General features: G+C 35.1%; 1 non-coding gene and 1 pseudogene across 1 annotated transcript; one reads left to right on the forward strand and one right to left on the reverse strand.

The window, feature by feature from the left end:
- Positions 1–4054: 4054 nt before the first annotated feature.
- Positions 4055–25232, reverse strand: LOC110648956 (zingipain-2-like; annotated as a pseudogene).
- LOC131176096 (small nucleolar RNA R71) lies at positions 21026–21132 on the forward strand. The gene has a single exon (XR_009146224.1). It is a non-coding gene; the product is annotated as a small nucleolar RNA R71 (small nucleolar RNA).

Here is a 25232-nt window from a genome sequence, read left to right on the forward strand (position 1 = left end):
TTGGCCTATGCTTTTACTTTTTGGTCTCCCCGTTTGAACACGCCATTGATTTTGGTCTTCCCTACTTTATTTCTTTAATCAAATTTTGACTAATTATTAAAAATATCAATAACATTAAAAATAATATTTTTTCTCTTAAAAAAAATAATTTTCTATATAATATAAAAAGTAAAATTATAAAATTATAAAAGATAATATGTATATATATATTAAACGTATTTAATAATTTTTTTTAATTTTTTAAAACTCTTTATATTTATTTAGATACAGTAAACATTAATAAATTAAGGAATCATTACTCCCAAATTAATAAGGAAACTATATCCAACGACAAATATATTATTTTTTAAAATTGATAAGATTTTAAATTTAAATTTTCTTATAAATAGTAAAAAAATTTATAAAATATTTTTAATATATAAAAGTACTTTCTCTTTTTAAAAGAAAATTTCTTTTAATATAAAAAGTAAATCTCGATAATTATTCAGATATATATACATTAACTGCATTTACTAATATATATATATATATATATATGTTAATTGTATTTATTAATTTTAAATATATTTAATATAAATTTAAGTTCATATAATTTACATAAAAATAAATTTAATAATTATTAATTTAAATATTTATATTAAAAAATATATAAAATTAATTAAAAAAATATATAAAATTTAAATATTTAAATACAAAAATTTAATCTAATAATAAATAACCTCCCTAGATAATCTTTCTTCAGATAGAGCAAAAGCTAATGGGTGGAATTGGATGCCGACCAATTTGAAGGACAACGTCGCTTCATTGTATTAACGTTCCCAGTCTAATCAGCTTTCTTTTTCTTATGTTATGGTTATTAAAGGGAATTTAATTTAGGGGGGCGTGATTGAAGTATAACATCCCTTTTATAGCATACCTACCCAGCACAGCATTTTAATCATTTATTGTGCTGATATACTATGACTATTTATTCCAAATAATTACGCTCAAGTTAACCTTCCAGGGTATGTTTCTCCTTTTCCTATTTCTTGAATTTGATTTAAATTCGTATAATTTAAAATCAACTTAAAAAATTCAAAATTATTAGATTTAAACCTGTTAAAAATATGTAAAATTGTAAAACCATACCCAACTTGAAAATTATTCAGCTCTTTGGTTCATTTTTCACATTTATCTTTCACGCATGCAAAAAGAAATGGAATGAGACATAAAAATAATGATAAATATATTGGAAAAAAATATATTTTTTTCTATATGGAAGAGTGTAAAAACAATTTTAATTTTTTAAAACAGCTTCACATTTTGATTTTATGGTGCTCAGAGGCTAGGCCATGTGTTTGGTTTAAATGTAATCTTTGTAGAATAGAATAAAATAGGAGGAATGTCCAAAAAAATGATATCATGCAACTACAAGACATGGTAAGTGGGAAGTGCTTTTGTTTTTGTCTAGCTTCTCTAATCTTTATGTGGAAAAAGGAAGAGAAAACCTTACCCTACCACTTGCGCACTGAACACGCCATGGCCAGGCCATGCCATGAACAACAACCCACCACCCAACCCGTTACCCTTCAGAAAGGAACACCAAACTCATTTTCGACCCTATTATGACCACGTTTCCTTATCTCCCTGATAAATATCTGTCGTTCAACCCAAGAAATTCATCACTGATTGTGGACTTGGCTTCTTCATATATGATTTCATTTATCTATTTTGATAACAAAGGATTAGGGTATCTGAAATAGCAACACGTGGTAAGGTGGGTTTTGGGATAATATAGGTGCTAGGGCATTCTTTAGGATATATATGACTACCTTAATGTATCAAGTTACTGCGGCTGCTTTTCAGAATAAAGTTATAGGAAGAGTAATGTGATATTCTAATGAAAGGCATAGCGTAGGTTAAAGAAAAAAAGAAAATTTAATCTTTCCAATATGAATGGATTCTTATTTATAGAACAAATAATTCAATGTTTGCCTAACACGTGTAAAGTTACTATAAGTGAACTGTGTTAACTACTGAAGTCTATTTAAAAAGTCTAATCAAGTTATTTTAAAATAATAATAATTCTGATACGTCTGAATTAAGTGACAGGTGATAGCCAATCAGATTGGTACTATAATAACTTATTTCACTGGTTTATTTGAGACAAATAAATTTGACTACCTTAATATATCATGTTACTGTGGCTGCTTCTCAGAATAAAGTTATAGAAAGAGTAATGTGATATCATAATGAAAGGCATAACATAGGCTAAAGAAAAAAGGAAAATTTAATCTTTCCAATATGAATGGATTCTTATTTTTAGAACAAATAATTCAATGTTTGCCTAACAACTGTAAAGTTACTATAAGTGAACTGCGTTAACTATTGAAGTCTATTTAAAAAGTCTAATCAAATTATTTTAAAATAATAATAATTCTGATACGCCTGAATTAAGTGACAGGTGATAGCCAATCAGATTGGTACTATAATAACTTATTTCACTGGTTTATTTGAGACAAATAAATTTATTGATCTATGAAGACATTCCTATTTAAATAAGTTGAGAGATAGCGCAAACTATGCTTGAGTAATGTAAGGCCTCTAATCCTAATTTTATCGGATAATACATTAATCAATTTACAAATGTGATGACTTTACAACAAATTCTAATTTCTATGTTATATTCCTTTTCGTCGTATTGAGTACTGTGCTTTAAGGATGCAGCATTGTTGCTAACCTCTCCCAGTATGAATGAATGTTGCCCATGGAATTCCCTATGAAATATAATTGATAGTTATCATTATCTTTTATTGAGTGAATTATATCACTAATTTCAAAATTAGAGATCAATTATATGACCTCTTTTATCTCTAATTTAGAAATGAGATCATATCTAAGGCGATCGCATTATGGTATGGGGTTTTCTTGCTGACGTGATCAAAAGATATTCAATTCCTTTTAAGTACACGTGTCCTCTTTATTCAAAAACCCGTTTACTCATACCGTAAAGATTAGAGAATATATAACTCTTTTATGAATGTACATGTGCACTTCATTTAAATGTCTCATATATTTTATATTGTATAATGTCAATTCAATTCTATTTAATGAATTCAAAAAATTACATAATTTTTGTAACCCTGCCTAGGTGAGTTAATTTTACAGTCAGAGTGAGAGTGGAGCTGCACCGAGAAGAAGAGAGAATATACTGAACGTGCATTGTTCCTCTGGAATATTCAGGAGGACACTCCACTCCAAGAAAATTTGTGATCTATGTATAAATCCTGTCACTTGATGTGACCTAACAATTCACCAAATTCAAATCACTGTATCATCAACTGATAACGATGCAGCAATTAGCAATCCGAAAGGAGGAAATTTGAAAGCCTCACGCTCTTTGAGCCCAGATTATTTGGATGTCCTGTCACAAATTCTCAAGTCGTTCATTGACCATTTTTGTTGGATGGTAACATTGACAATGGCCCATTTCTTCCCCTTCTCAGCAATCCTGGGACTACTGGTAGAGGGACTCAAACTGGAGCTCTGACTCTGAGCAATAGCTATGAGGTTTAGACTTCAGATCAGTTGTTTCCATTTGATATTGAACTTCAAATCACTGAAATTAAAACCCATCAATATCTGTTGAAGTATATTGCGAGGTCGTAGATAATAATACTGAATATGGCTCGAAAAAACCTACAAGCCATGGAACATATATGATAAGAGTTTTCTCCTCTGTTCCTACCTTTAAATTCTTTAGGGATCATATTTTTTTTAGCGAACTGCAGCGAAAGGGTTCCTCTTCCACTGGAGAGGTTGGTTTTTTCTCTCTTGTTGCTTTCATCTAGCTTGCTTCAGAGGGGAACTTGTGCTTAGCCATATACCGCTTCTTTGCAACCACTCCCAGGCAATCTCCCTTGCTCTGCCACACAAGCACACACACACAAAAAGGAAAGGTTAATTAATGATCAAATCATGCCTCGAAGTTCAATAGGAAAAGGACTAATGATTCGCAACTTGTAACGATCTTGAACTAACAGCAATTCTTGAATTTCACGAACTGAATTGTTACCTAGTGGCGGTGATGGTGGGGACGGAGGAGTGGAGGACTAGGTGGAGATGGAGCAGTGGATTCTTTGGTTGGATAAGAGGCCATAGCATTGACGGCACAAACACCATATGGCAAATTAGTGTTCCTCCTTAGGTAGAAGTATCCTTCCATACCCCAATCAGTACCCCATGAATTCTTCACAATCCAATAATCTCCATCATTTTCAGAGCCATAACCAACCATAAGAACAGCATGATCAATGTCATCTGGATTATCAGAGCAGCTACCATCATATATCCCCTGACCACATCACATCATTTTCATATTATTAAACTAAACACTCCTACCGTTTCTGGAGTTATAATATCTCAGTTTGAATTGCAATGAAAACCAAATGAATCAAATAATAATAATAATAATAATAATAATAATAATAATAATAATAATAATAATGCTTGCAAAATGAAAAGAGAGACTTGTATACAGTTGAAAATCTATTGCAGAACCATCCATACCCACGCTAATAGGTTGCTGAGCAGTAGCATACAAGAGAGCACTGTCTAATTCAGCTACGACTTGGTACCCATCAATGGAAGCAATTTTTTCTCTCCTCCTAACCAAACAAAAACACCATAAACAATCAGACAGAGGAGATAAGATCAGCCAAATAACTTTCGTTGGGTTCTAGTATAGATAGAAACTAATTAACCTTGGTGGTGTTGCAAGTGCCATCCACACCAGTTTAAGGATAATCAGCTTCCTTATCAATTCCACCATTGCTAATAACCCATTCAAAAGCGTAGTCCATATAGCCTCCATCACATCCATAATTGCTTGTATCACAATCCACAAGTTCCTGTTCTGAAAGGCTAATGAGGTCTCCGGAGACTAGGGCATTTATTCCTTCTATGGCACCAGTGGTAGAGAATGACCAACAACTTCCTGTGAACATTGACCAACCAATAACTCAGGCAGAGAACATGAAACAAGATTTAAGAAATCTAACAAAACATTACAATCTATTATTAATATTAAAGTTTTGGCTGGATACCAACATATTCTTCCATAAGGCCATCATTACGAATTCTCCCGGTGAATGAGCAAATAGCCAAATAATAATCTAGAGACATGATCGAAATTTAAACTTAATATTAATAATTATGCTTAATTGTTATTTTTTGTGGCTTGAATTTTGAATATGTTTTTCATGGGTCCGAATTGTTACCTGACCCAAAAGTTTCGCGCTGCGACCTGATTGGAATAAAAAACAAGATCTGTTGTGGTAGCAGAAGGCACGAGCCGATTGTAATATTCTACCTTTTGCAGTAGAGTTGTGAGATATTCGGGAAACACACTGGGATTAGAGTTTGAGTGTTTTGAGTGATTGTATCTTACTCTTTTCATCATAGTGAAACTTTTTTCTATTGTCTTGCCCATGAATGTAGACTTTATGGTTGAACCATGTTAAATCCTATATTATTTTTTCTTCTCTTTTTTATATTATGTGATTGTACGATTTGTATGTGTGCCTTAGATTTATGTACTTATTATAACAAACTGGTATCAGAGCTATGTGCACAAAACCTAAAGTTTATAGATGGCATCGTCTTCAACGAAATATGAGATAGAGAAGTTTGATTGTGGATCGAGTTTTAGTATGTGGAAGATTAAAATCAAATCTTCCTTTATTCTGCAAGGTGTATGGAAGGTAATCGATGATAACTTTCCAGAAGGTATGAAAGAGGCGAAGAAGGCTGACCTAAAGGAGAGAACCTTGAATGCAATTTTTATGAACGTAACTGATAATGTCCTACACGAGATTGCTGGTGAAAGCTCAGCGTCTATGGTATAAAAGAAATTTGAGGAGTTATACTCTGCTAAATAGCTGACCAATCACCTATATCTGAAGAAAAGACTTTACAATTGAGAATTAGCAAAGGTACGCCCATTAAAGAATATCTGGATAAATTTAATTCAATCATTATGGACTTGAAGAATATTGATATTGATATAGATAGTGAGGATCAGGCCCTTATTGTGTTATGTTCTTTGCCACCCTCCTATGAGACTTTTGTTAATACTTTGTTATATGGAAAAGATAGTATTTCATTAGCCGATATTAGTAATTCTCTAAAATTGAAGGAGTTGAAAATGAATTTTCCAGATAATAGAGAAAGATTTGAGGGGAAAGGTTTGGTGAGCAGGGGAAGAACATATTCAAGGGAGGGTTCTTCTAGCAGGAAGAAATCTAAGGCCAGATCTAAGTCAAGAATGAAAAAGGCCAACTATTTTGAGTGAGGGGAGCAAGGTCACTACAGGAGAGACTGTCCCAAGTTTAAAAATAAAAAGAGAAAGCAGCCAAAAATTTCTGGGAACGTGGTTGACAGTTTTATTAATTCTGATGGTGATGATAATGTTGGAGAAATTTTATCTGTGAGTTCAGATCATGGACAAAATTTCTGGATTCTTGATACTTGTGCTACTTATAACATGTGTCCACACAGAAACTGGTTTGTTACTCACAAACAGATGAGTGGCAAGGTGTTTCTGGGCAATGATCATGCATTATCTATGGAAGGAATTGGTAACATCAGATTGAGGATTTTTTATGGCATTGTCAGAACTATAAAGTGCTGGCATGTTCCAGGACTAAAGAGGAACCTAATTCTCTTAGGACACTTGACTCTCATGAATTCAGATACCATGCAGAGAATAGAGTTCTCAAAATGTGCAAGGGCTCTATGGTACTCATGAAGAGCAGTTTGGTTTCAAAATTATATTTTCTTCAGGGCAGTACAGTTTCAGGAGAAGCTACAATAGCATCCAGAAGCAATAATTAGAATCAGACTCAATTGTGGTACCTACGTCTTGGTCATATGAGTGAAAGAGGATTATCTGTGTTGAGCAAGCGAGATTTATTGAACGGGCAGAAAATAGAATCTGTGAACTTTTGTGAACACTGTGTGTTTGGTAAATAGACCAGGGTGAAGTTCGATAAAAAGGCAGTATACAAGACCAGAGGAACGGTGGATTATATCCACTCAGATTTATGGGATCCTAACAGAATCCCTTCTAAGAGCGGTGCCAAGTACTTCATGACTTTAATTGATGATTACTCTCGAATGATGTAGGTGTATTTTCTGAAAACAAAAGATGGGGCATTTTCAACCTTTGTAAAGTGGAAGACGATGATTGAGAAGCAGATAGAAAAGAAGATCAAGCGTCTTAGAATTGATAATGGGTTAGAATTTTTTAATCGTGAGTTCAATATATTCTATAGCAATGAAGGTATAATGAGACACCGCACTTGTATAAGGACACCACAATAAAATGGTATTGCAGAATGCATGAACAGAACGCTTTGTGATAAAGCACAAAGTATGCTCCACATTCAGGATTGGGAAAGGATTTCTAGGCTGAAACAATTAGTACAGCTTATTTTTGGGTTAATAGATCTTCGTCTATAACTATTGAGTATAAAACTCTTTTTAAGATCTGGTCCAGTTCACCTGCTGATTACTCTCAGCTGAGAGTATTTAGTTGCCCTGCTTATGCTCATGTGAGGGACATTAAGCTTAAGCCGAGAGTAAGCAAATGCATATTTCTAGCGTATGCATCTGGAGTGAAAGGCTACAAGTTATGGTGCAATGATCCAAAGTCTCCAGGATTAATTATCAGTAGATATGTGACATTTAATGATTCTGCTTCATTGGATAGTCAGAGGGAGAAGTCAATAGTAGAATCATATCACAGTGTCAGAGAATAGGTGGAGCTTGATATTGATACTTCAGCAGTTCAGTCTAGTGATCTAGAGGATAAGGTGCAAGATCCCGATCAACAAGAGGATGCACCTGAGCAACAGCAATAAGAACCATATAACATTGCAACTGGTAGAGAGAGAAGACAGATTAGACCATCGCAGAGATATGCATATGCAGATCTAGTTGCATTTGCCTTGTCAGTTGCTGAGACAATTTATGTGCATGAACCCAGCAATTATAGAGAATCTATTTCTTATTCAGATGCATATCAATGGGTCGGTGTTATGAGTGAAGAAATTGAATCTCTTCACAAGAATCAGACTTGGGAACTTGTAACATTGCCCAAGGGACAGAAAGCGGTAGGCTGTAAATGGGTGTTCAAGAAAAAGAAAGGCACTCCAGGGGTTGAACCACCTCGATATAAGGCTTGGTTGATAGCAAAAGGCTTCACTCAAAGGGAGGGAATTGACTTTAATAAAGTGTTTTCTCCAGTTGTGAAGCACAGTTCTATCAGAGTCTTACTTGCTATGGTTGCTCTTCATGATCTAGAGCTTGAGCAACTAGATGTGAAGACAACATTTTTGCATGGTGAGTTAGAGGAGCAAATTTACATGAGTCATCCTGAGGGATTTGTCATTTCAGGTATGGAAAACCATGTTTGCTTGCTTAAGAAATCTTTATATGGTTTGAAACAATCCCTTAGGCAGTGGTACAAAAGATTCGATACATTTATGGTTCGTAATGGTTTTAATCGTAGTTCATATGACAGTTGTGTGTATCATAAGAAGCTTTTAGATAATTCTTTTATTTATTTATTGTTGTATGTGGATGAGATGCTTATTGCTGCTAAAAGCATGTCACAAATTAACATTCTGAAAAAGCAGTTGAGTGATGACTTTGAGATGAAGGATTTGGGAGCTACAAAGAAGATATTAAGAATGGAAATTACCAGGGATAGAAGTGTTGGGAAACTTTTCTTGTCTCAATAGGCCTATGTTGAGAAAGTGCTTAAGCGTTTCAACATAAATAATGCTAAGCTTGTGATTGTTTCGTTTGCTACCCATTTTAAGTTATCTGCAAACAGGTCACCAAAAACTGATAAAGAGATGGAGCACATGTCCAGTGTTTCCTATTCGAGTGTTGTTGGTAGCATCATGTATGCTATGGTATGCACCCGACCTGATATTTCATATGCAATTAGTATTGTGAGTAGATATATGGCTTGTCTTGAGAAAGAGCATTGGCAGGCAGTGAAATAGATTTTGAGGTATTTGAAGGATACTACAGATATTGGTTTGACATTTGATACGGTGTGTCCGCAAGTGCACGGGTCACAGTAGTATAGTTTTAAAAAAAATGATATCGATCCCACAGGGAATTGTGCTTAAATTGGAAATAAAAGTATAAACTAATTAGAATGACAAAAATTAAAGATGTAAAATGAAATTTCAAATTAAGACAAAAATTAAAGATGTTAAATGAAATTTGGAATTAAAATTGGTATTTAAGGAATTAATGCTAAATCAAACAATTAACAATTAATTAAACTAGATTACTAAAATTTAAATTGAAATTGCTATTTATGAGATTTGGAGGATTTAAATCTAAATTCAATGAAAATTAAAGTGATTCTAGAGATTGGATTTAAATTGGATTTAAATTTAAATTGGATTTAAATTGAAATTACTATTTATGAGATTTGGAGAATTTAAATCTAAATTCAATGAAAATTAAATTGATTTTAGAGATTGGATTTTCAATATTATTTGTATGTGGTTTATCCCTAATTTAGCCAAACACATGAGAATTACAATTTTGAGGGAAATCAATTCTTAAATTTTTGAAACCTTTTTCAAGCATTTCAAAGTTGGTTTTCATTAAATCAAACCCTGTTTTCACGGTATTTCAAACCTAACAAAAACCCATTTAAAGCTCTAATTGATTTTTTGGAAAGTTCCCCTTCATCCTCTTAGCTTATCTCTAACACCAAGAAAATAAAGTTTATTGCAAGATTATCTATCCCTAATATTCACTTTTCAGTCCATCTATTAAGGATTAAAGCTTAACTTAATGAGGGCCCATTCATCAAGCAAGGCAACAAGCTCACAAGCAATAAATCAAAATGTAACAAATCCCATTTAAATGGCTAAATCAGTTCAAAACCACAATACAAATCAATATTTACAAACCCATCTCTAGAATCTCAATCAACTACTCACTATTCATAGTTTTAAGACAAACCCAAATGTATAAATGAAGAAATAATAGAAATGTAAGCTAAAGGGTAGAAAAACCCAGAAATATGCAGCAGATTCTGCTGCAGAAAAGTGCAGAAAACGAGTTCTGCAGGCTGCTGAAAAAAAATGCAGAAAGTGCTCCCTCCTTCTCTTTCTAATCTTGCCAAAAATGCCTCTCTTGCTCTCTATTGAAAGAAAATGATAAAATGAGGCTTTATATAGGCTAAGGGTCTGCCCTAGAATGGGTAAAAGGGGGAAGGTTCCAGAGAAAGTGAGGTAAAAAGCTGGAGTAACGGAAATGCCACGTCAATTATTTCCAGTAAAAATGACATAAGCCGAGTCAGTTGTGTCGTGGGTTGTGTTGCGGGTTGTGTCGCTCTCGGCGAGAATATCTGACGATCGACACAACCTGCGACATAAGCTAATTCGGTTGTGCTACAGGTTGTGTCGCTCTCGGCCATTTTTTACTCAACTTCAAAAATTTTTGCAATTCAACTCTAATCTCCTTTAAATGGCTACTTTGATCAAATATACCAAATTTCTCCAATTTTAGCCTACAAAACAAATAAATTCCAAAAATTAGACTAAGAAGAGTGAAAATTATAAAATTGACTAAATATATACTAATATCTATAATAATGGCTATGAACAAGGGTAAATTATGTGCAAAAATTACACCTAAATGATGATCTAAAATGCATGCATCAAATTCCCCCATACTCAAACTCTTGCTTGTCCCCAAGCAAAATTTCATTAAAACTCATTTGGAAGGGAATAGAATCAGTCTTTGAAAACACAAAAATCACTAATCCAAACCACCAACTTACCTCTAGCCACCAACATTCCAAGTTCCCACCAGCAAAAGCACAAAGAATGAAGCAAGCATTCTCAACAATTACAGAATAGCTAAGAATTAACCAATCAACCTAAGCAACAAATACCAACCAGCTACAAGAGTCAATTGTGCCAAAACAAACCTAAATGAAATAGATAGCCAATGTGTCTCAAATAGATGGTGAGTAATGTATGGAAGATTATATTGCCAAACCCATATGCAAGCATAAAAGATCTAACTCTACTAATGTAACAAGCATTTTTCAAAGAATCATTAGGTCTTTTGAAGGGTTGTAATGGGGTCTAATAGGGTAAAATTGTGGTTAACAAAGAAAGGGAATAAGGTAAACAAAATATGAGAATAATATTAATCATGAAACTCAAAGTGCATCCATTTTTTTTTTTATAATAATAGAATTTTTTATCAAGAGGAAAGAAATTCACAATGAATCTCAAGTGCTATCACAATGATTATACAAAGGGACTCTTTTTATACTTATTTTATTTTATTTATTTTGATTTTGTATGTGTCCCTATTTCGTGTCACATCCAAAATTACCTTTGGGATATTTTGGTGACCTCTTTTTATCAACCTTTCACAATTACTTTAGCACTTTTCAAGATGTTTCAATCCTCCATGTTTTTTTTTTTTGGCACTTAATTGCTAAAATATTATTCTCATAAATAGGTGGTAGTGTTTAGGTTTAATGGCTAGATAAATGATTTGGGTTCCAAAGAAATTAGGGAATTAAGGTTCAAGGGGGGTTTGCAAGGGTTGAAATGAAATTAAGGGAGGTTAAGGCTAAATGTGAGGTTTAAAATATGAAGGAATGCCTAAATCATCTTCTTATCAAATGCAAGTTAAAAATTTCGCTTTGAAAGATCTAAGATGCTTGTTCTAGGAATGGTGAGACGACAATGACCATTTTCTTCCTTAAAGGCTTATCCAGACACTCAAAACTCAAAATAACTAATCAGAATCTGCATACCTAGATGAATGTATTAATTTTCAGCTATTAAGTAAGAGAAAGAATAATGCTTAAGACTTTGTACCCAGCTGGAACTTTCATTCCACTAACCATCTAAAGGCAAGTTGGATTGCTTGAATAAGTGGCTTATGGAATCCAAAGACTGGTTTAAAAATCCAAAAATTTTAAATGAATGAATGAAATGCATGAGTGTAAATGTCAAGTCAACCTATATGCAACTAAGTATGCGTAACTAAGTATATGAGGCTATATGCAAGTGTATGTATGTGAATATGTACAAGTATGAAGTAATGAATGAGTATGTCACTATATGCAAATGAAAAAGGAAAAAAAAATAATTTTTGCAAAAAATTTACCCTCTCCCCCATACTCAGAATGAACATTGTCCTCAATGTTAAAAGAGTGTAAGGAATGGGATAATTTGGTTATATGTGCATAGAGAATTATTACCCTGTTGCATAAGCGATAGCATAACTTGTGTTGAAAGTGACACAAGCTGAGATGAGAATTGTTACCTCATTGAAGTGTAGCCAATGTAATTAAATAAAATTTGGACAGCTGCTGCACTCATTGCAAAAGAAACAGTGCAATGGAATCCATTAAATCAATTAAACTCAAAAAGTTGAAATAGGAAGTTAAGCTAAAAAATGTAACCATCAAGTGTAAATTCGAAGTAGCACATAAAAGCAAGTGAGCAATGTATTAAAGATATAAAAGAAAAATGTATGTTATGAGGAACTAAAAAAACGGAATCAGTAAATGGTTCAAGTAAAATAAAAACAACACAAGCAAAATATTAACTAAACAAGTTCAAAATACTAATTAATTAAGTAACGAAATTAAAGACATGAAATGGAGAATAAAAGCTGGTCAGTCGGGTACGAGAAGTCCTTTGCCCTTGCCATCTTGTGGAGGTGGTGGTGCTTGTGGTGGCTGCTGTGGAGAGATAATGTTCAAAATCAGTGCCTGGTTTGTTTCGATCTTCTCCAGCTTAGCTCGCATGACTTTCAATTCGTCTTGCATTTCAGCACTTCGATCCAAATATATGTCAGCTAAATCTCGTAGTGTCTGAAAATTGACATCCGTCATTTGCCGAAAAGAATAGATCTCATCACTGAGATTCTCCATGAATGTCAAAAGAGTTGCTATGGATGGTCCAGAAGCTATTGATGAAGCAGGTTGAGCGGCTGGTGGAGCTCGGCTTGAAGGTTGTGTAGAAGGCTGCACAAATGGTCGCTCAGATGCTGAGGAGGAACTAATGGCAGTGGGAGAACCAGGTGGTTTGTCTGTTAGTGCAGGAATCTCATACTGCTTGGTAGCTTCATTTTTGATAAAAAATTTTTGGTTGGCTAGATGAGGTCCATCCAAAAATAACAAACCAGTTGGAAGAGCAGGACACTTGTGCATTTGAGGATTAAAGCCAAAATAATGTGCAATGGGTGTGACCAAACCTCCGAAGACAATGCTACCAGTACCTCTAGTGGTCTGGCGGATCACATGGCGGCAGAAATAATAACCAGGGAAAGCTTTTTTGCCAGTTTTTGCACACCACAAAAAGAAGAGATCATATTGTGACATTGTGCCGACACTAGATCCTCTGCCTGCTGAAGGTGCAATTCGCTTTAGATGTACCGGGGCGCTTGACCACTGATTTCGGAATGCCACGTCGGTCAGCAGGCGCGGCGGGCATTGGAGGCGGGATTAGGGGTTGTTGTGTGGCCGATTCGGGTTGTTTCCGCTTGACGCCGCCCGTCGATTTGTGTGGTTTAATGCTTTTCGCCTTTTTCTTCTTGAGTGTGGCGATCGGAGCATCAACAGAATGGGCCGGCGATGGGTGGCGTGGTTTGGGGTTGTGGCGGCTATGAGGAGTGGGGAGGTGAGTTTTCGAAGGATAATGGGGAGTTGGACATGGCGAAATGGAGGGGCGTGATCTGAAAAAGAGAAATATGGGAAGATTGGCGGCCGGTGAGGATGAAGGCGACGGCGGGAGGGAAGGGTTGTGTCGGGAGCGATGTCGGGAGGGAGAAGAAGGTTATGGGTTTACGGGTTGTGGGCTTGGGGATTGGGGTTTAGTTGGTTGGGCTGGTTTTAGGTTTGGTTTTTGGGTGTGGGCTTTTGGGTTTTACTGCTGGCCCATTCCGGTGAAGGAAGTTTTTATCTCGGTTATGTCGCAAGTTATGCAGTCTGCTGCCCAAAAATGACCGAATTTCATAGCACCTAAAAAAAATTGAAACAAATTAGATTTCGAATGATTAAACCTTTATAACATGAATTCTAATTGTTCAATTTGTCATGTTCATCAAGTTCTCATAAAAAAAAATAATTTTTCAAAGCACCAATTCACACATCCAAATTCAAATAATTTTCCTTTTAATCCAAGATGTCAAAATTTGGAAAAATTTTCTCTTGAAATTAACCAAAAGGGCAATGAATCCAGTAATATGAACCAGCAAATACTCAATGATGCATACATTTTGCATAATCATTTAGGTTTAATTTCATAGCTATTTTATTTGATTATTAGTCACTTTTAGCTAATTTCATTAGTTATTTAGTTAGTTTTCCATAATTGTCAATTTTGGATTAATTTGTAATTTTTACTTTGTTTTGTAGGAAAAATGGTGTTTTTGAAGGACTGAAGAGAATTTTGCCATTGAGGAGTGTCTTCTACCAAAGATGTCAAAAACAAGTTTTCAAGTGAAATATGCATTGACCAAATTGTGCATAACTTGCGCATAAGCTATGCAGATCTGCATAAGGAGAAAGATCAACATTCCAGAACCGGTGAAATGTGCATAAGGAGACAAGATAGCTTATGCACATTCTCGCCTCCCTTATGCACCTTCACGGAATTGTGCATAACACGTGCACCAAGTCATGCGATTTCGCATAAGTGACTCGTAACCAGTAAAATCGCATAAGGGATCGCATAACTTATGCGATCCACTTATGCAATCCCATAAAGAGTTCATTAATGAGTGTGAAGATTCCCTCAATCAATTCCTCCTAGAACATACTATTTTAGGGCTCCATGTCAGAAAAATGCTATAAATAGTCCCATTTTCTCATTTTAGAGGAGAGACAAGGAGTAGAAAAGGAAAGGAGAAGAGAGGCAGAATTTGAGGAGTCACTTTCACCTTCCACACCATTCTCAACCAAGATTTGCAGATTTCTTTCTTCCCTTACATTTTTCTATATTTCTAGTGTTTAATTTCTTACTTCTTAGCTTAGATTAAAGCTTTATTTCCATTTAAACTCATCATATCTTGTAAGCATTATGGATAGTGAGTAGTTTACTTTTGATTCTGGAGTAAGGGATGTAATATTTTAGTTATTTTTGTGGATTTGAACTGGGTTAGTCCCAATTTAATGAATTTATGAGGTTTAATCCATTTCTTGTGTGCTTATTCACATGCTTAATGAAGGGCCCCATTAAGTTATGTTCTTAATCCTTGGTTGAAGCACCGAAAGGAGAAAACCAAGTGATAGTTAATCAAGAAATTGGACTTAATTAACTTAGATCTAGAAATAGACTAAGGGTTAAGAGGGTTTTAATAGATTGATTAAAGAACCTAATGGGTCTTGGTTAATTTTAACTCCACGAAAGTAGGATTAAGTTAATTAAGGCACTCTTTGTCTCACTCGAAAGAGTTTTCAAAGGATTTTAGAATTAATCTCCTTTAAACCCATAAATTTCATGGATTGGGCTAACTAGGGAAAATCCCAAAATAGCTTGAATATGAAATCCCGAACTCCGGAATCGCCTTTTTATCATTGTTAATTTCTAATCGAATTTAATTACTTGCCATTTTGAATCTTGCCATTTTGAATCTTGCCATATTTGAACTTGCTTATTTCAATTTGATGCAATTTTAGTTTTAATTAATACATTGTTGAATAGAATATTAATTTTGCACATTTAAATTGCATATTCCATTACCCATTAATTTACTACTTTAAATACTTCGATTTAGTCAACTTTTATATCAAAAATTCAATCATTAACACAACTCCTCGTGGGATCGATATTTTTCTATACTACTTGTACGACCCGTGCACTTGCGGTTGGGACGCAACACTCAACAAAAGAGAGATGAAAATTATAAGTGAACAAATTTGAAACTAAAATTTAAAGCCAAAATTTAAAGCTAAAAATAAAATTTTTATTGCTCATTTGCTTGCAATGCATTGCATCCCATCTGCACAAGGAAATTAGAACAATGTTAAACTCTGAATAAGGAGTATAGAAAAATTTAAAACAAATATATATATGAAAGAAATAAAGAATCAATGAAAATGCTAAGTTTAGGTCTTTAGCTTGACCATACTCACTCAAAATGTTATGGAGAATGAGAGAGATAGCAAGTTGCTATCTTCTCAATTGGCTCACCAACTGAATAGGGCATCAACCTTTGCCCATTTACCTTGAAATTACCAGATTTTTCACCAAAAATTTCCACAGCACCATGAGGTAAAACTTTCACAATTTTGAATGGACCTGACCACCTTGATTTTAATTTTCCTGGAAAAAATTTTAACCTTGAATTGAATAAGAGAACCAAATCTCCTTCTTTAAAGTCCTTTTTCTTGATATGCTTATCATGCCATTTTTTAGTTCTTTCTTTATAGATCCTAGCATTTTCATAAGCATCAAGTCTCAATTCATCTAATTCATCAAGTTGCAAAAGTCTTTTGTATCCAGCAGCTTGTAAATCAAAATTGATTGCTCTAATGGCCCAATAAGCTTTATGTTCTAACTCTACGGGCAAATGGCATGATTTCCCAAAAACTAACCTATAAGGTGTAGTTCCTATGGGGGTTTTAAATGCTGTTCTATATGCCCAAAGAGTGTCATCTAATTTAAGGGACCAATCTTTTCTGGACTTATTGACAGTTTTCTCCAAGATTTGCTTGATTTCTCTATTTGTGATTTCTACTTGGCCATTTGTTTGAGGGTGATATGGTGTGGCAATCCTATGCTTTACCCCATATTTTCTCATCAATTTTTCAAATTGGTGGTTGCAAAAATGGCTACCACCATCACTGATTATGGCACGTGGGGCACCAAACCTGGTCAAAACAAATTTTTTCAGAAATTTCACCACAACTTTTGCATCATTGGTAGGTGTAGCAATAGCTTCTACCCATTTAGATACATAGTCCACCCCTACCAAGATATATTTATTCCCATAAGAAGATGGAAATGGCCCCATGAAATCAATTCCCCACACATCAAATAATTCAACTTCTAATATGGACTGTTGGGGCATCTCATCTCTCTTGGAAATGTTGCCTACTCTTTGACACCTATCACACTTGCTTACAAAATTTCTCACATGTTTAAACATATTAGGCCAATAGAAACCTGATGTCAAGACCTTTTCAACAGTTTTTGAGACACTAAAATGACCACCATATTCAGAGGAATGACAATGGTAAATAACATCATGTATTTCTTCCTCTGGTATACATCTTCTAATTATTCCGTCATTGCATCTCCTAAACAAAAGAGGTTCTTCCCAAGAATAAAATTTAACATCATGCAAGAATCTTTTCTTTTGCTGCCAAGATAAATCGGGTGGCAAGACACCACAAGACAAGAAGTTCACAATATCAACAAACCATGGAAGTGCAGATTTCAACACATACAACTGCTCATTTATGAAAAACTCATCAATTGGCACAATTTCATCATCTTTATTTTCAATTTTTATCCTAGAAAGGTGATCAGCCACCACATTCTCAACACCCTTTTTATCTCTTATTTCCAAATCCAATTCTTGAAGTAACAAAATCCATCTAATCAACCTAGATTTAGCTTCTTTCTTGCTCATTAAATACCTTATTGCTGCATGATCAGTGAAAACTATTACCTTTGAGTTGACCAAATAAGAACGAAATTTATTGAGTGCAAATACTACCGCAAGGAACTCCTTTTCAGTTGTAGCGTAATTGACTTGAGCTTCATCAAGGGTTCGACTTGCATAGTAAATGGCATAAGGTTTTCTATCTTTTCGCTGGCCAAGGACAGCTCCAACAGCAAACTCGCTTGCATCACACATGATTTCGAATGGCAAAGTCCAATCCGGGGGTTGCATGATAGGAGCTGTTGTTAATGCCGTCTTTAACCTGCAAAAAGCAACCATACAATCTTGATTAAAATCAAATTTAACATCATGATTCAAGAGATTTGTTAAGGGTTTAGCAAGTTTAGAAAAATCCTGAATAAATCGCCGGTAAAACCCGGCATGTCCAAGAAAACTCCGCACTCCTTTGACAGTGGTTGGAGGGGGCATTTTTTCAATAATTTCTATTTTAGCTCTATCCACTTCAATTCCCCTATTTGAGATTAAATGCCCTAAAACGATTCCCTCTTGGACCATAAAGTGGCATTTCTCCCAATTCAACACCAAATCATTATCAGCACATCTCTGCAAGATTTTAGACAAATTAGTCAAGCATGAATCAAAATTAGTGCCATATACTGAAAAGTCATCCATGAAGACCTCCATAATTTCTTCAATAAAATCAGAAAAAATGGCCATCATGCACCTTTGAAATGTGCCAGGCGCATTACACAATCCGAATGGCATCCTTCGATAGGCAAAGGTGCCATAGGGACAGGTAAAGGTAGTTTTTTCTTGGTCATCAGGATGGATTGGAATTTGAAAGAAACCAGAATATCCATCTAAGTAACAAAAGAATGAATGCTTGGCTAATCTCTCTAACATTTGATCCATAAAAGGAAGGGGAAAATGGTCTTTTCTTGTAGCATTGTTCAACTTCCTATAGTCTATGCACATTCTCCAACCTGTAACAGTTCTAGTGGGTATCAATTCATTATTCTCATTTTTAACAACTGTCACCCCACCTTTTTTTGGTACAACATGCACAGGACTCACCCACTCACTGTCAGAAATAGGGTAAATAATTTCAGCAGCTAGTAATTTTAGGATTTCCTTTTTCACAACATCCTTCATTGTAGGATTCAATCTTCTTTGGTGTTCAATGGAAGGTTTACTATTTGGCTCAAGGAAAATCCTATGCATACAAACTGTTGGACTAATTCCCTTTATATCATCAATTGCATAACCCAAAACTCTTCTATATTCTCTCAAAACTCTCAACAATTTTTCATTCTCAATATCAGTCAATGATGCATTAATTATAACAGGATATGTTTCATTGGGTCCAAGAAAAGCATACCTGAGGTTGGAAGGAAGAGGTTTAAGATCTACCTTTGGGGCATCCTCTACCTTTAATGATGGTGGTTTGATCTCCAAATTTTGCATTCCTTCAAGTTGAAAAATTGTGGCTTCAGGATGTGGTGGAGAGCTCTCCAAGTGTTGTGCAAAAGCAGCTATGTTGTGATTGTCATCATCAATGCTCCCACCATGGACTAAGCAATTTTCAAGTGGGTCTTGTGGATAGCTTTTTCTGAAATGCTCTTGAACAATCTCATCAATAATGTCTACCCGTAAACAAGACTCAACTTCTTCATGTTTCCTTTTCATGGCAGGATTGATGTTGAATATCATTTGATCATCTCCCACTCTAAGTGTCAATTTCTCACCATTTACATCAATTAATGCACCAGCTGTTGCCAAAAAGGGTCTTCCCAATAAGATAGGAACTTTTGTGTCTTCTTCCATATCTAGAATGACAAAGTCCACCGGAATGTAGAATTTCCCAACCTTGATAGGCACATTTTCAAGAATGCCTTCTGGATACTTAATTGAACGGTCAGCCAATGAAAGATACATGTTTGTGGGCTTCAACTCTCCCATATTCAACTTCTCATATATTGAAAGAGGCATTAGGCTGACGCTAGCTCCAAGGTCACATAAAGCATTTGCCACACAATTATCACCAATATGACAAGGAATGGAAAACACACCCGGATCTTTGAGTTTGGGAGGTAACTTCTTCTGAATTATAGCACTGCATTGCTCTCCCAAGTTGATGGTATCATAATCTTCTAGCCTTCTCTTGTTGGAAAGAATCTCCTTCAGAAACTTGGCATAACTTGGCATTTGGGATAGTGCCTCAGTGAATGGCACATTGATATACAACTTTTTTAGCACTTCAAGGAACTTGCCAAATTGTTTGTCTAGCTTATGCTTGATGAATCTTTGAGGGTAGGGAAGGGTGGGCTTATAAGGTTCAGGTGGGATGTATGGTTTCTCTCCCTCATCTTGCTCACTTTTGCTTTCTTCTTCTTTTTCATTTTTCTTGCTCTCAACTGAATTTTCTTCTTTTGTGCTCTCTTTTTCTTCTCTCTTATTTTCACTCTCTTGACCAACTTTTTTACCACTTCTCAAGGTCACAACCTTACATTATTCATGAGGGTTTTGTGGTTGGCTAGGTAGTTTGCCATAGGAATTGCTTCCTGATGAGCTTGCTTGTTGCGCCAATTGAGTCTCCAACATGCGGTTGTGGACTTGTAATTGATCCATGGTTTGTCTCATGTGTTGCATTTCTTCCTCCAATTTGCTATTCATCTTGCTTTGTTCAGCAAAAAATTTCTCCATCATGCTTTCCAAGGTTGGCTTCGGTCCATGAGGTGGAAGGGATTGTTGTGCTCTTGCTTGATATCCCGGTGGTGGCTGCCTTGTGGGCTGAAATTGAGGCTGAAATTGAGGCCTATTCTGCTGCACAAACTGCTGGTTATGAGCATAATTTGAGCTTTGGCCTTGTTGAGCAAAAGTTGCTTGTGGTCTCCATGTTGAGTTGTTCACATTAGAATAAGCATTTCCCATAGGTTTCTGTTGATAACCTCCTGCACAAGCAGCTTGTTCTTGCAAATAATCATCACCATAAGAAGAGTAATCAACTCCACAACTTTGAGTTCCATCTGTGAAGGCAACTTGTTGCATAGTTGTAGGAGTTGAGGTTGTTGCCTTTGTGCAAAAATCACTAAGAAGTTGAGTCAACTGATCAAATCTTGCATTCATGTAGCTAACTGAGTCAAGTTCATAAATCCCGGCCTTCTTTGGCTCAAGTGCTCTAGGATTTCCCCATAAATGGGTATTATGAGCAATCTTCTCTAATAAATCATAGCATTCTTCACTTGTCATTCTCATGAAATCTCCTCCTGCTTGTGAATCAATTGTGTTTCTTATGGCTGGAGTAACTCTGGTGTAGAAATTCTGAACAATCATCCATTTGGGTATTTCATGATGAGGACATTGCTTTTCAAGCTCCTTAAATCTCATCCAAGATTCATACAAAGTTTCATCATCCCTTGGTTTAAAAGCTACCATCAAATTTCTCAAATGAGTAGTCTTCCCGGGTGGGAAAAATTGAGATAGAAAAGCTTGAGATAGCTGCTCCCAAGTAGCTATAATAGCTTGTGGAAGTGAGTCATACCACTCCAATGCTGAATCCCGAAGAGAGAATGGAAATAAGGTGAGCCGAATAACTTCATCTGAAACTCCAGGCTGCCTTTGTGTACCACATATCATCAAAAATTTCTTCAAATGAGAATGAGGATTTTCAAGTGGACTACCTCCAAATTGTGAATTCTGAACCATTTGAATTAAACCAATCTTTAACTCAAATTGATTAGCTCCAATAATAGGTCTGTTATCTCTCACATCTGCACATCTAGGAAAAGCATAATCCAACATGGATCTTCTTTGAGGATCATTTTGATTAGCAACTGCATTTTGCCCGTTTTGCTCATTTCCTCCATTGTCTCCACCAATAGCTCTATTTTGATTCTCCATATTTTCAATTGTCACCTCTTGCTCAAATCTTTGTTGTTCTTCTTTTTCTGCTTCTTTTCTTCTTTTGTATTCCTTTTTGTTGGCTCGACAGAATTTTTCAATTTCTGGGTTGAACAACAATTCAGTGTCACTTGTGCTTTTGGATCGTCTCATAAACAAGAAAAGTACCTGAAAAACACAAGGAACAGTAGTGAAAATAAAAGAAAATAAAAATTCTAATTAGCTTAAAACAATTAAAATCCAACTTAAAAACAAACAATTCCCCGGCAACGGCGCCAAAAACTTGATACGGTGTGTCCGCAAGTGCACGGGTCACAGTAGTATAGTTTTAAAAAAAATGATATCGATCCCACAGGGAATTGTGCTTAAATTGGAAATAAAAGTATAAACTAATTAGAATGACAAAAATTAAAGATGTAAAATGAAATTTCAAATTAAGACAAAAATTAAAGATGTAAAATGAAATTTGGAATTAAAATTGGTATTTAAGGAATTAATGCTAAATCAAACAATTAACAATTAATTAAACTAGATTACTAAAATTTAAATTGAAATTGCTATTTATGAGATTTGGAGGATTTAAATCTAAATTCAATGAAAATTAAAGTGATTCTAGAGATTGGATTTAAATTGGATTTAAATTGAAATTGCTATTTATGAGATTTGGAGGATTTAAATCTAAATTCAATGAAAATTAAATTGATTCTAGAGATTGGATTTTCAATATTATTTGCATGTGGTTTATCCCTAATTTAGCCAAACACATGAGAATTGCAATTTTGAGGGAAATCAATTCTTAAATTTTTGAAACCTTTTTCAAGCATTTCAAAGTTGGTTTTCATTAAATCAAACCCTGTTTTCACGGTATTTCAAACCTAACAAAAACCCATTTAAAGCTCTAATTGATTTTTTGGAAAGTTCCCCTTCATCCTCTTAGCTTATCTCTAACACCAAGAAAATAAAGTTTATTGCAAGATTATCTATCCCTAATATTCACTTTTCAGTCCATCTATTAAGGATTAAAGCTTAACTTAATGAGGGCCCATTCATCAAGCAAGGCAACAAGCTCATAAGCAATAAATCAAAATGTAACAAATCCCATTTAAATGGCTAAATCAGTTCAAAACCACAATACAAATCAATATTTACAAACCCATCTCTAGAATCTCAATCAACTACTCACTATTCATAGTTTTAAGACAAACCCAAATGTATAAATGAAGAAATAATAGAAATGTAAGCTAAAGGGTAGAAAAACCCAGAAATATGCAGCAGATTCTGCTGAGAAAGTGCAAATCGAACGTTCTGCAGGCTGCTGAAAAAAAATGCAGAAAGTGCTCCCTCCTTCTCTTTCTAATCTTGCCAAAAATGCCTCTCTTGCTCTCTATTGAAAGAAAATTATAAAATGAGGCTTTATATAGGCTAAGGGTCTGCCCTAGAATGGGTAAAAGGGGGAAGGTTCCAGAGAAAGTGAGATAAAAAGCTGGAGTAACGGAAATGCCACGTCAATTATTTCCAGTAAAAATGACATAAGCCAAGTCAGTTGTGTCGTGGGTTGTGTTGCGGGTTGTGTCGCTCTCGGCGTGAATATCTGACGATCGACACAACCTGCGACATAAGCTAATTCGGTTGTGCTGCAGGTTGTGTCGCTCTCGGCCATTTTTTACTCAACTTCAAACATTTTTGCAATTCAACTCTAATCTCCTTTAAATGGCTACTTTGATCAAATATACCAAATTTCTCCAATTTTAGTCTACAAAACAAATAAATTCCAAAAATTAGACTAAGAAGAGTGAAAATTATAAAATTGACTAAATATATACTAATATCTATAATAATGGCTATGAACAAGGGTAAATTATGTGTAAAAATTACACCTAAATGATGATCTAAAATGCATGCATCAACATTTGACAGGGCCAAGATGAATTATTCAGTTATTGGCTATGTTGATTCAGATTTTGCAGGGGACTTAGACAAGATGAGATCTTTGACAGGTTATTTGTTTACTCTTTCTGAAAGTGCTATCAGTTGGAAGGCAACATTGCAAGCTACAGTTGCTTTGGCCTTAGTAGAGGCAATAAAGGAAGCTTTATGGTTACAAGGTTTAGTGGGTGATCTTGGGTTGATACAAAGCAAGACAATAGTGTTTTGTAACAGCCAGAGTACAATACATCTCACAAAGAATCAAATGTACCATGAGCGAATTAAGCACATTGATGTCAGATATCACTTTCATTCAGAATATTGTATCTTAGGGGACTATAGTTGTGCAAAAAGTCTCTACACATGATAATCTAGCAGATATGATGACTAAGGGAGTCCTAGTCAGAAAGTTTAGGCATTGCCTAGACTTAGTTAGTGTTTTTAATACCCTTGTGAGAGTATATAGCAAGACAGAGTATTTGTGGTTATTTTGTTGATGATTGAGGGAATTCAAGCCAAGTGGAAGAATTGTTATTTTTTGTGACTTGAAAGTTAGATATGTTTTTCATGGGCCTAAATTGTGACCCCATCTGAAAGTTTTGCGTTGCGATCCGATTGGGATAAAAAATGAGATCTCTGATGGTAGCGGAGTGCACGGGCTGATAGGCCTAAGCCTTAAGCCCTCCACTGATCTCCTTTGGGGTGTGGGGGCAATACCTTCATGGTATGAAATAATATAAATATTGTAATATTTTACCTTTTACGGTAGAGTTGTGAAATATTCGGAAAACATACTAGGGTTAGGGTTTGAGAGTTCTGAGTGATTTTATTTTACTTTTTTCATCACAGTGAAATTTTTTCCTCTTGTCTTGTCCGTGAACATAGATCTTACGGTTGAACTACGTTAAATTCTGTGTTATTTTTTCTTCTCTTTTTTATATTGTATGATTGTGCGACTTATATGTGTGCCTTAAATTTGCGTGCTTATTATAACATTAATAATTATGAAAAATATGCTAATTGTGCTCTAAGAAATGCATCTGACTTCAGCACTTTTCTATAACTAGTTGGGCTTCGCTCTTTGATGCGCTCTCTGTGTTTTCTTCTCATCTTTGATGCATCTGCCGAGGAGAAAAATAAAATAAACTTACCACAGTCTCTTTGGTCCTTAACACAAGTAACAATTCCCTTTTTTCTCCAATCCAAGCTCGAAGGCACATCGCAGGTTTGCAATTTTCTCTGCCAGCTGCTGCTCGTCAGATTCTTATTTTTGCTGATAGGTTTTTTCACTTTCGACAAATAACGTTGCCTAAACTCCTCATTAAACTCCTCATTTTGCTCATATCAGCAAACTTGTTCAATCCCACCGTATGCCCTGAATTATGCGAGTTTCTCTTTGCATTCTTCCCGGTTACATACTTCAAGTTCCTACGAAAATTTTCTAGTCTCTTTTCTGCCTCCTCTGCTTGCTTGCAAACTTTTCTGCGCTTTACTTTCCACTGTTGAAAGAGCTCAATTACACGTTCCTCTGAAAGCAGCTCACCAAGGTCACTATCCACTATGGAGTACTCACAAGGGAGGCTAAAAGAGAGGCATATTAGTGGAGCTAGAAGCAAGGATGAGAGAGCCAATTGGGAACCCATTTTCTCTCTGTAGGTGGGTCACCACTGGCCAGTGATGTTTGCTCATCTGTCCATCTGGGCAATGTATAGTCTCGCCCTTCA

Source organism: Hevea brasiliensis, chromosome 18 (assembly GCF_030052815.1).
Source record: "Hevea brasiliensis isolate MT/VB/25A 57/8 chromosome 18, ASM3005281v1, whole genome shotgun sequence".
Classification (NCBI taxonomy): domain Eukaryota; kingdom Viridiplantae; phylum Streptophyta; class Magnoliopsida; order Malpighiales; family Euphorbiaceae; genus Hevea; species Hevea brasiliensis.